This window comes from Heliangelus exortis, chromosome 5 (genome assembly GCF_036169615.1).
Source record: "Heliangelus exortis chromosome 5, bHelExo1.hap1, whole genome shotgun sequence".
Classification (NCBI taxonomy): Eukaryota; Metazoa; Chordata; class Aves; order Apodiformes; family Trochilidae; genus Heliangelus; species Heliangelus exortis.
The window spans coordinates 15,980,601-15,992,714 of NC_092426.1; positions in this window are offsets into that span (position 1 = coordinate 15,980,601).

Genomic DNA, 12,114 nt, shown 5'->3' on the forward strand with positions numbered 1-12,114 from the left:
CAAAATAACAGATGTGTGCATTGGAAGGGACCCTTGGACAACTCTTGTCTAATCTTTTACCCAAAGTAGGATCATTTCCAACACTGGGACAGGTCAGCCATGGCTTTAACTAACTGGGCCTTGAAATCCCACAGATTTGGATATAACACAACCTCTCTGGGCAGCATGTTAAGAAACCAAAATGCAGACAAAAAAATCCAAACCATATATTCTCTGAGCCTGAGTTATGATAAAAATCATAACACAAGCAGCTGGCATTGAAAGCATCAGTAAGAGTTTTCTGGTATAGGTAATACACCATAATGTCAATTTTCTATGTTAGTTATCACTGCCTACGGAGTTTCCTAAGCCACATGGATGTTAGGAAATTCAAGTCCACAGATCCTAGAACACAGGAGCCAAAAAGAATGCTACACATGAAGACAGCTGTTAAAACCTAAGCTAATTCAAAACCTGAGTATCATTTCTGTAGGTGTGCAAAGACTTTATAGTATTTTCAGTTAGCTAAGCTGGAAAGCCACTGTTATGAGAGGCTTTCAGTCAGTTCTCAGAAGTCTTGACAGATTTTCTTTACCTAATTATCCAGAGGTGTCATCCAAGCAGCACTGCATTTGAAAGTGTACTTGAAACCTCATTTGAATAGCAGTTAACTATGTCCTGATGATGAATGGGACATAAAACTACCTTGAGAAACCATGCCAGTGGGCAGTATGGTGCAATGCTCTACCATTGCTTTCCCAGTTTCTGATCAGGATTTAAACGGGTGAAAGAAAGGTACAAGCATTGCTGAGTGACATGAGGCAGAACAGAAGCCCTAATGTCTGCTCATACACACATAAAAACCTGGGGTAGTCCTTCCACAGCCAGTGTCACTGAATTTAGGTAAAATGAGTGCCAAAGTGGGACAAGCCCCCGCATCTTCTGCAGATGACCAAGAATGTAAAATGTGCCTGTCAATGTGCTAAACATTATGCACTTTTTTGCCAGTGTAAATCAGCTTTCTCAAATGCCAAGGAACTCAGGAGTGTGTACATCACAGCAGGGTTCTGAGGTCCACTATATTTTTTAGCATTGATGTATGTGCTAGACTCTCAAAGCACAGGTGAGTAAAATGACACAGGTATATATCATGTAGCATGGAAAAAGCTGGCCACCTTCCCAGGAAGCAAGGGAATCCTGCTAGTGCTACTGCAGGGCACAGGGCTCAGAACCACCAGCACGTAGCTGTGGGTTCTTGAGAAAGCAAGCCTGCAAGTTGTGATTTGCCATGACACCCGCCAGGTTCAAGAATAAAAAGCAGCAGATGGCACAGCAGGAGTTGTTATAGAAACAAACAAAAAAACTTTTTAGTTTTTTCCTGAACTTAATAAGGTTTTCTGAAATGATAAGAAAATGGAGCCTTGTACCACTTGGAGCTGACACATCTTTCCCAGACAGGGAGCCTCAGAGGACCACTGCACTGGGAATCACCTGAGCTTGTGGGATCTACAGACATGGGGACAGGCACCAGCACTGCACATGCAGGACACCAGCATATATAGAGACCATTTGTTTTAGGGATTGCTTGTACTTACTACATAGACAAGAAAGAGGGGATAAAGAAGCAACTAGATTTAGGCTGAAGGAGCTTTTCACAATTTTCCCCAGGTCCTGGAGAATAAAACACTGCAATTTCCTAACACTGTTGGCTTTCCAGTCTGCACTGCCCCACCTACCTTGCAGTATCAGATCTGATCCTGGAAATCACCAGCCACATTAATCGCATTAACTTGCCAGAGCAAGACCCAGTTTTGCATAGTAAAGACACAGAAGCCAGGCTGGTCCCAAGGCATACAGATAACCTGGAGCATGGTTCTGGCAGGGATGACACAGGGATAGACATCTTTGAGCTCTCCAAATCAGCTGTCATCTTTGACACTTATGTATAGTGTCTGTGTCTAGAAAACAAAATTTTGTCTTTTAAATAAGTTTTCAGTTCTGACTACCTTAAGAAACAAAATGAAAGAATACATGCAATAACTTTACGGGGGCATTCAAATATATATTAAGAGCTGCTTAGCACATACCAGATTGCAAGATTTTTTGAAAAGCAAGTAGAAGTATCCATGCTATGGTTTAAAATTTTAACATGGATGGCAGGAGAGAAATTGGCTGGGAGCTGCTTGCTCACAGGTCAGCATAGGAAATGTTTTGCAATTAGGGACAGAACCACAGCAATCAGCTACTGGCAAAGAAAGTTTCCCATGTGCTTAGGACACAGAAGGGAGGCTGTGGCCTTTGGAAAGATGCCCTCCCTTTCTCCTACTTCTGTGCCTTGTACTGCTGCAGGATTGCTTCTCCCTCTGCTCAGCCACAGGGCTGGTTGCTCTGGTGGGCTTAGAAAAGAGTCACTGTTCAAGTATTCTCACAAACACTGAAAAAAACATCCTCCCATTCCTCAAGTGTCATCCATTTCCCTCATTTTGGCTTTACTGGTTCTATATACAGGCATATAGAAGCAGCACAGTCCCTGGACAGCTTACACAAGGACAGAGAGCATTAGACTGCTGGAACATTTTCCAGCATTTCCTACACTGGTCAGGCATTTTGCAGCCAGGTCAGCAGAGCAAGAATCTGATGAGGAAGGGCTTCAAACCTAGCCAAGTGTTAAAGTAAAGGGAAAATGTTTTCATTTCTTAACTTTCTCTTCAAACAATGTGCACGATCTGTTCTGGGAACACCCACCCAGTGAAAATCCCTCCAGAGGCTGCTTGCCAAAGCCTGTAAAAATCCCTTCTGGGAGCTGTGTCCGCTATTTCAGACACAGCCTGCTCATAGGAACATAAATCTGCTGTCCTCACTGATGAAGATTATTTGAGCTGGATTTAATGTGCCTGGGCACATCTCTCTTAACTTGGCTAAGACAACCACCTGCTACTTCACGTGCATTTGTTGCTCAGCATAGATCTCATAGCAGAGTCACCCATCCTGCTGGGAATGGGTGACACCACTTACCTTTTATCCACTAACCAGCAAAGTCTGTGCCTACACCCGCTGCTGCTGCTGGTGAAGAAGCCACTGCTCCCTCCTCTTGCCTGAGTATTTTACTTTGGGATTCTCTCCAGCTGTGGCATAATTCCAACATGCTCTCAAATCTGGGGCAGAGAATACCTGATGTTTAGGGAGGAGAGTAATAGCGTATGGCACAGCTCCCTAAAAATATGAGAGATGATGCTTACTGAAACTTAACACCTGTAGAAAGGTACATTTCTATACAATTCACAATAATTTTCTTTAGCTGAACCTCTGGAAGTCCATAACAGTGACAAAGTGTCTCCTGTATTTCACAAAAGAAGCAAAACCACTGGAGAAGAACCTTAATTCTGCAAGATCTCTCTATTACTTTAATTCCTATAAGCAAAGACAGGAGACAGAGGGCGTTGGAATAAACCCCTTATTTTAGCCCTTCTTCAGGTAGCTGCTACTTCAGTTGTTTAAAACCAAAGGAATCACCTTTTTGGGGGGGGTGTCAGAACACTGGCACAACACTGTTCTTTGAGAGATCTGGTACAAAACAACAGTGTTTTCACCTGTAATCCAAGAGTGCTGCACAGTGCCAGCTGCTCCAAGCACTCTGCCAGTCCAACACACCGCTGGCACCACCCCCACCTACTGGAAATAACCTCACAGCCCAGTGGAATTCCAATTGCTATGTTAAGGAGCTTGACTCTGCTAAAATCCTGGGTGGTTTCTCAATATTACCAACAAGAATCAACAAGTTCCTGGTGCTTTAATGTTTCTTACCTTTCTGAAGTAACTGAGCAGAAGTCAATCCTTGTTCTGATGCAATGGCTTAACTTTGTCCATGTTCTTTATAATTCACCACTTTATCCTTGTATATCAGAAAAATAAAATGTATGTCAAAGTTTATCCAACACTCTGTTTTCAGATAATTTTAAAGACAATCAATTCAAACTCATTTAGTTTGTCTAGTTTGATACAAAGTAGATGAAGTAATCACAATGAATGATTATTTGTACCTTTCAGCCCAGGCCCCTGGAACACATGACAAGCATTAGGCATAACAAATCATGCTCATAATTCCCTACTCAGGGGTGGTCAGATACCCACATTGCCATCAACTTATGTACAAGTACTCAGCACACAGGATTTCACGTGGTTGTTCCAGTTCTGAATCCACTGTTTATAAGGCTCAGAACTTTGAGTTGAAACAAGACTTCACAAGACTTTCAGCTTCAATTTGAAATTCTAGTCAGTGGGGAAAGTACCCTGTCAACTGCTACTGCACTGTTAATCACCTCTACTGTTAATGTTTTGCATCTTACCTCCAGTGTAATTTCATTTCCAAGGGATGATGGGCTCTTACCATCCCTTTGGCTGTCAAGCAAAGCACACTACATTAGTAGAAGTATCACGATGTGGATGTTTATCAGCAAAGTAAATTATCATTTAACCTTCCTGTATTTTTATCACTCCTGCACTCCTATTTTGCAATTGATTAAAAAGGGATATGGCTGCAATATAAACAAGGTATGCCTTGTCAAGCATGCCTTGCAGGATCTTCAAACACAAACCTCTGTCCCTGACATTACTTTCTTCTAAGTATAAACTGACATTTCTGTTTCTCTCCCAGTACTGTTTAATAGCAACCCAAGCTCGTACATGTTGGAAAGTCCAAGTACACAGAGTGCAGAGTGCAAAATGGTAGAAGAATACATGCATTATAAAAACATTACTTTACACAGCTAGGAAATTATTTACTCAGACTAAATAATACAAAGATATCTTGTGATTCAAACAATAAGAAACTATCATTATGAGTTTTACTGCATTTATGTTAAAATAAAAATTAAATTATTTGAATAATCTAATATGAAAATCAGCAGTAACAGTAGAGTTCTTTTAATCATGCAGAGAACCAAAATCATGGTAGGTGTCCTACAATATATTTGATGAGATCAAACATATTCATGCATTGGAAGTATCTGGAAAAAAAAAAATTATTTTCCATTCTGAATTTTTAAAAATAAATGAACACTCAATGCCTGCAGATAAAAGCAGGCACAGAAAAGTTCATGCAGTTGCTGTAATTTTTCCCACTAATTCAGAGATACAATTTTTTTAATATATTTTTCTGCAACAGACAAATTAAATTCAGACTTTCTGAAGATACCATCAAAACACCTTCATTAGCATTCTCTATGAGTCAAAGTCTCATGGCTCTATACCACAGAAGCAGCTACAATGGTCTAACAACATCAAAGGTAACATTTATTGGTAAAACCAGATTCTTTTATTAGAAAAAATAATGTATTTATTTAAAAAAAAGCTTTGTATTTTTTAAAAATACCACTTAACCTAGTAAAAGAACTGCTTTCTTTCCAAATTTTCAAAATATCTTCAATCAGTTTTAGATCATTCAAATATCACAAAATTTCTTTGCAGTAGTAAAACAGAAAAGTAGTTGCAAACATACTCCTCAGAACATTTCTACCTGCTTGCATCAAGCTTTGACTTCAAAATTATATGGAAATTCATCTAACCTTATACTATCCTCAATATGTTATGTTTCCTAGAAGACAGAGGCTGTAAACCTGAGTCAGTATTAGGAACAATTATCTCTAGTTGTAACATTCCTTCACAAACACCCAAGATATCACACATTTACAAGGTGAGTGGAATCACTAGCAAAAAAAAAAATCAAACAAAACCACACAGTAACAACAATACCCCATCACCACCACCACCATTAAATCTACTAAAAGCTTTAAAAAAAAAAGCTTTAAAAATAAATTTCCTTTTGATTAGTCTGTCACTTTTGGAAAGGCAGTTAAGCTTTATCAAGGTGTGCCAGGTAATACTCTCAGATGTGGCAATCAACAGCGGACAAAATTTTGAAACAACCCCTCAAACACACCCCCAAAAGAGATTTTAGAATTTGTTCCAACAATTAAAATCTTCAGCCTTTTGCCAACTAAAGTCAGAAGGACATAAAAGACTCAGCAGCTGACAGTACATTTGCATATTATTAATAACATCAAGATAAGGTTTTAGCATCCTTTCTAAGTTGTTCATCAGCATTACTTGCTAGTCAGGTAGAAAAGGTCTACGTAGTTTTTCACACAGTTGATTTTTGCTAAGCAATGTGCTCAGTGAGCTTTAGTTAGTTTATTTACAAAACTATCATGAAGCATATGCTCACTTGCTACTTTAAGAAAAGTAAAAATCCCTCAAGCAAACAATAAAGAACAGAAAGCAGCAAATTTGTATTTTTTTCCCCTCTCATTTTCAGGAGTAATCTACCTGAAAATAAGCTTCCATTAAACGTTAATAAAACAAAGGTTACATAATTCAGCATCCAGCAAGGACTAAGCAGGATAAAACCAGATACTAATGATGATTTGTTTGGGATTAATGGTAAGCGTTGGATTAGTTGAGGGCTTCTTGGTATCTACGTTTCCTCAACAAAACTCTCAACAAAAGCTCCAACTGCAAAAGACTAGTGCCACCTTTGGATGAAAATTAGTACTAGACCTCTGAGTCAAACTTAGATGTTCCCTCCAGTTTTTTGATTGGAAATTTTGTCACACTTTCAGAAAGCTTACAAACATTTCATCAGAAAAGCCTTTTTTCCTTCTCTCAATTTCCTTTTTCCTCTTGCCTCCTACTCAACTTTAGTTTTTAAGCAATAGAGTCCTTCCCTCTTCTCAGTGTTCACATGTTACCTCATCTCTTTGGAGTGTATCTTTGGGAATGTATCAGAAAGTCTCCTATTAATCGTCATGCCATTTGATTAAGGCCCATTTGTAAGCTATTTCTACAAAACCATTAAGCATTTGAGGGGAAAAAATAAAATAAATCATTGCAACTTTTAACCCAAGTTCAGGTAAAGGCTTACTTAATTTCTTGACTCTTTTACTATCTGTATTTTACCTCCCTTTAGATAGCCAGAAATGTAAATACCCTCATCAGTCATCAGACCTTAGGCACCAAATTCAGCTAACAGGGAAGTACTGCTTCATTTTGAAAGCCTGTATCCAAGTGTGCTCTGCCTGGTCTGGCTGGAATGGGGTTCACTTCCTTCACAGGAGACCATGCCCTGCTTGTGCCTTGAGTTTGTGGTTGATAACATAACAGTGGTTTTGGCTGTTTCTAAACAGTGCTTGCTTGAATCAAAGGTTTCCTGCTTGTCACTCTGCCTCCCCCAGTAAGTAGGCTGGGGATGCCCACAGGTTTGGCAGTGGACATGGTTGAGGCAGCTGACTCAAAGCAGCCCAAGGAGTGTTGCACACCATATGACATCATGCTCAGTGATAAAAAAGCTTGGGGCAGGAAGCTGGAACACCCTCCAACACAGCATTGCTCAGAGACTCAACAGGCATTGGTCTGATCATGAGGGAAGACAAGTGCACCTTTGGAGCATCTCCCCTCCCCTCTTTCCTTCACTTTGAAAGTATCTTTACCTTGACTCAGGCATTTTCATGGAATCATAGAATTGGCTGGGTTGGAAGAAACCTCAGAGATCATCAAGTCCAACCCTTGATCCACTACAGCTGCAATTTTCTTGCCTTGTTTTTCCTGTTCTCTCCCCTAGCCCACCAGAGAAGCCAATGAGCAAGCAGCTGTGTGGGTTCTTAACTGCTGGCTGGGGTCAACCCACCACACCAGAATTTGGAAAACCTCTCTCTGAAACTGGCCCACAGAAGCATGCAGCATGTCTTATTGCTTTAGGCAAAATAGTTATGGCATTACTGACAGCCCCACCTACAGCCACATTTGGTATTAACAAAGAGTGAAGACTGTAAGCTAAAATCCCAGAGAGACAAATGAAACCATTTGTTAATTGGATTAGGTTTTCTATCTCTGGTGGTCTTTATAATTATATATAAACTCTAGTTGATTTCAAGAGATCTGCTTTTATGTCTAACAGTAGCACTTTCCAGTTTTTATTTGATGATCCCCTTGAGATCTTGCACTAGGAAATGAAATAAAAATTTAATCAACCAAATGCTTCACTTTATACATTCAGGCACACTTCTACAGCAAAATGACACAGATGCCATTTCATCTACTACACAAAAAGGCAAGTGACAACTTGAGAAAGACAGTCTGGAGTGAGTAAAATCAAAAGACAGGACTTTTCTTGATGATTTCCCAATGCAACCAATTAACTCCACTCCCTGCACACTGCATGCCTTTGTTTTTCATTATTTCGTTTTCCCTAACAATTTCCCTTATCCTCCTAGGAATGAATGGACAAGTGTTTGCTTTATGCTGAGGAAAGGCTCTACCATCAGTGCCCCTGTATAGCTATTTCAAAGTCTCTGACTGCAAAGCTGAATGAAGTTTGGCCAGCTGACTTCCTTTTGCTCCCTATGTCTTTCCTACCACTTTAAGAGAAAATTCCAACACATAATTGAAGTGATACCATGAACACCATGTGAGCCGTCACATAACAATTTACCAAGAAAAGGGCTCAGTTCTTATGACTTTTCTTCATCTTGTATACGTTTGATCTTTCTCTTTCAATTCCACCAGAAATCCCGTGTCTCCCAAAACTCCAGCAGTAACTCTAGACTTACAGTGCTTTGTTCTACCCAGGCACCCCAGCCAGGATCTGTCCATGTGCCTCCTCCAGAGCACATGGTGCACCGCAGTGCTCAGCTCAACAAGAGCAACAAGAAAGTCACGACTGACACCATAAAGACATTTATTCTGCATATGGTTGCAGCTCACACTTTCTTCATGTCTGTTCCTAAATGACAAGTTTATCTGTTGCTTTGATGCTCGCTGGCTCATGCCTGCCTAACCATACTGCAAGCAACATGATTAACCTAACAGCAATTTGGTTCCAAGAAATTCCTCATTCCATGTAACTTACTGGAGAAAAATCATACACTGCATAATCCTATCAAAGGTGTCCACCATAGCAAGTAGGATGTTTGATGAGGTCTGCAACGTTGCTAATCAGTTACTGATGGCTGACAATATTTTGAGTGCTTACACAACCTGCCAGGCCAGTGGGTCTGAAGGGACACTCTCTGGGCAGGCAGTTGCAGTCCTGTCACAGGCAGAACAGGCTGAGGATTCAGAGATGTTTTCCTCATGTGATTTCTGGCCAGTTAACCCCTGTTTCTGATCACTGAACTGAGTACTGGGAGGATGGGAAGTGCATAAACACACTCATGAACAGCTCTTCTCCCCCTTATTAGTTTCAGCTTCTCTGCCTGCAGTCAGTTGTGCTTGGCCCAACCTGCCTGACAATCAGGTGGGGGGTGCTGCCATAACTGCCTTGCCTGCTGCTCTTCTTCCTACTTTTCCATCCCATCACACACCTTTCTCCCCAGCCCAGGAGGCAGCCCTCAGGAAACCCCAACCCTGCTGTGCAGTACCCATGGCTGCTGTCCCCTATGGGATACCTCCTCTCTTGAGGGTCACCTTCTTCCAACTGCAGCCATCCCCTCAGCATGGTGTCTCTGACCCCCTCATGGCTGCCACTCATGGTCCAAGGTGTCAGTTCAGGTGGCCACGGGCTGCCCAAACCAGTCAGAACTGGTTGGCACTGGCCTGGGGCAGGTGCAGGAGGACTGACAGCCAGGACAGCCCCAGGGCCCCGCTGCCCTCACACAGAACATTGCCTTGCAGCAACAAACTGCTCTGCATTGCAAAGATTAAAAGTGTTAGAGCCAAACTAATAAAACAAACCAACAAAAAACAAACAAAAAAGTAATCTCAGCCTACCTTTGCTTGTACACTGCTGGGTAAGTCAGAATATTGAAATAAAGTAGAACAGCTCTCACACTACAGCATTCTTTGACACGAAATTGTGAAAAATCCTCTTGTGGTTTACTTCAGATTTATCTGTTCTAGATTTGGGATATTTTTTCTGCCTGCAGATTTGTTTTAGCATATATACTAAAACTGGGTTGCTATCGCTATGCAAATTGTTTCATTCAGATTTCTCTTGATAGCTGTTTCTGTTTCAAAGGCTGCCATCTCTTGCTAAGGAACTCATGCCTTAAAAATAATACCTACTGAAAACAAATTGATATTTTCTGCAGGTTTCAAGTATCTCTGTAGAAAGGAGTTTTAAAAAGAAAAAAAAACAATTACCCATTTGAGTAGGGTATCAGAAGTGACTTTTTTTTAAGTTACTTGAAGATTAAAATGGAGGAGTTTGCTCAGACACAGAATGCAATTTCAATCGCCAAAATACCATGAGTTCCAGCTATGTACTTTCCCAAATAGAAACTTTATTTTGGGCACACAGACACACATACATCCTGCTTTTCCTAAGAAGCATCGCTATGACCACACTGAGCTACACCATACATGTCCTTCTTTGGCCTTTAAAGCTCCAGCCTCAGACCACCAGACAGAGCACATGCCCTGAGCCCGTGAGCACAGGCCGAGCCCTGGTGCTGTAGGTACGGCTGCACAGAGCCTGAAACTCACAGGATGAAGGCAGCAGGCAAAACATCAGACCCAGGCATGTTATGCAGACAAATTTGAGTTGGATTTGCATGACAAAAGACTTGTCTCCACTTATGTTAGCTTTACCAGCTTTTTATTTCTGTCTAACTGCAGAATGGGTACCACAATTGCTCCTTTTATAATTATTATTATTATTTTATAATTATTATTTTTTTAATCACAATTACTTGCACTTGCAGTGGGATTTCTTTTCAAAAACAGAGGAAGTGTTTGCACTGAAATTCTTTGGTTACTTTCATCTAACTGGAGCAAGAGGATATACTTTTCATTTCTGGACTACAGTACCTTTTGCCCTATTGTTTAATGATGTGGCTACTATTAACTAGCAAAGAGGATCCTGAAATGAGATATTTTTACAGCTCCAAGAGATGATGAAGAGCACTCAAGAAAATCTAGGACTTCCTTGATATTTTATCATTCAAGGCATCAGAAGAAGATTCCACAGTATCACTAGGAATGCAATATTCTGAAAAGTGTTCATTTTTAAAATTCCACACATCAAATTCCAACAGAAGTCATTGAAAACAAGACTTTTTTTCCCCAGTTATGTTCCTCTAGGAGTAAACCACTTCATGGTTCAAACACTGAATGAGTCTTTGTAACATCTACAGATTTTGTGACTAGATTATTGAGATTTCCACACTGATGAGTTCAAATCATTAAAAACAGCACTTGCAGTAAGAAACCTCAAAAGAAAGCTCTCAAAAGTGTTATTTAGGAAATTAGTATTGTTTAAAATACAATCTTAGAAAGCTCACAGAATTTAAAAAAAAAAAAAAAATCATTGGATACTAGTAAGATTTTTCAATAATTAAAAGCTCAACTATAAAAACTCCTTTTAATTCTGGATTTCATAGTTACGTTGCATATGACTATCTAATGAATTACTAAACAGCAGAATGGTATGATAACTACAATGAAAAAAAAAAGCAGTAGTACCATCTAGTCCAACATGTTACATAGAGTTGTGTGTTGCAAGAGGCGAACTTCGTAGCGAGGATAGGCTCTGAATGAGGACAGGATCAGTAGAGAACTGGCCTCGACCAGCACGACTGCTGACCTGCTTCAGAATGAGCCCTTTGCCGCTCTCAGGCCCCACCTTTTATTGGCCCTTGATCTTTGAGCATGCGCACTTGGGGCAGCCCTAACTGGGCACAGGTGAGGCTGAGCACCGACTGAGCTCATTACTCGGCAGGTCCCGGCACCTGTTGCCTACAGTTGTGTATTCAAACCCTCACAGAGGCCTTGACCAGTGACAGTGAATGCAGTGCCACATGTATTAAAAGTTTATTAATAGATAATAAATGAGTCTTGTAAGTTCCTGTTGATGTAAACCCAGTGTAAGTTGATAAGACATCAGTTAACAAGAATACCCATGGATTTGCCTTCGGTGCTCAATTCCATTTGTATTTATCAATATCAAACTTCATTCTAGCTTCTTTCACTGTAAGACTTTGTACACAATTTAGATTTGTAACACTGGTTCCCCTATTCCTGTCCTTAGCCATAACCTAAAGTATAAATCAAACAAGACAAACCACCCAGGACAGAACATTTTATACACGACCTGGCAGCCATCAAACCTAGACCTGCAGACCCTGCTGTGTGATCCATGAAATA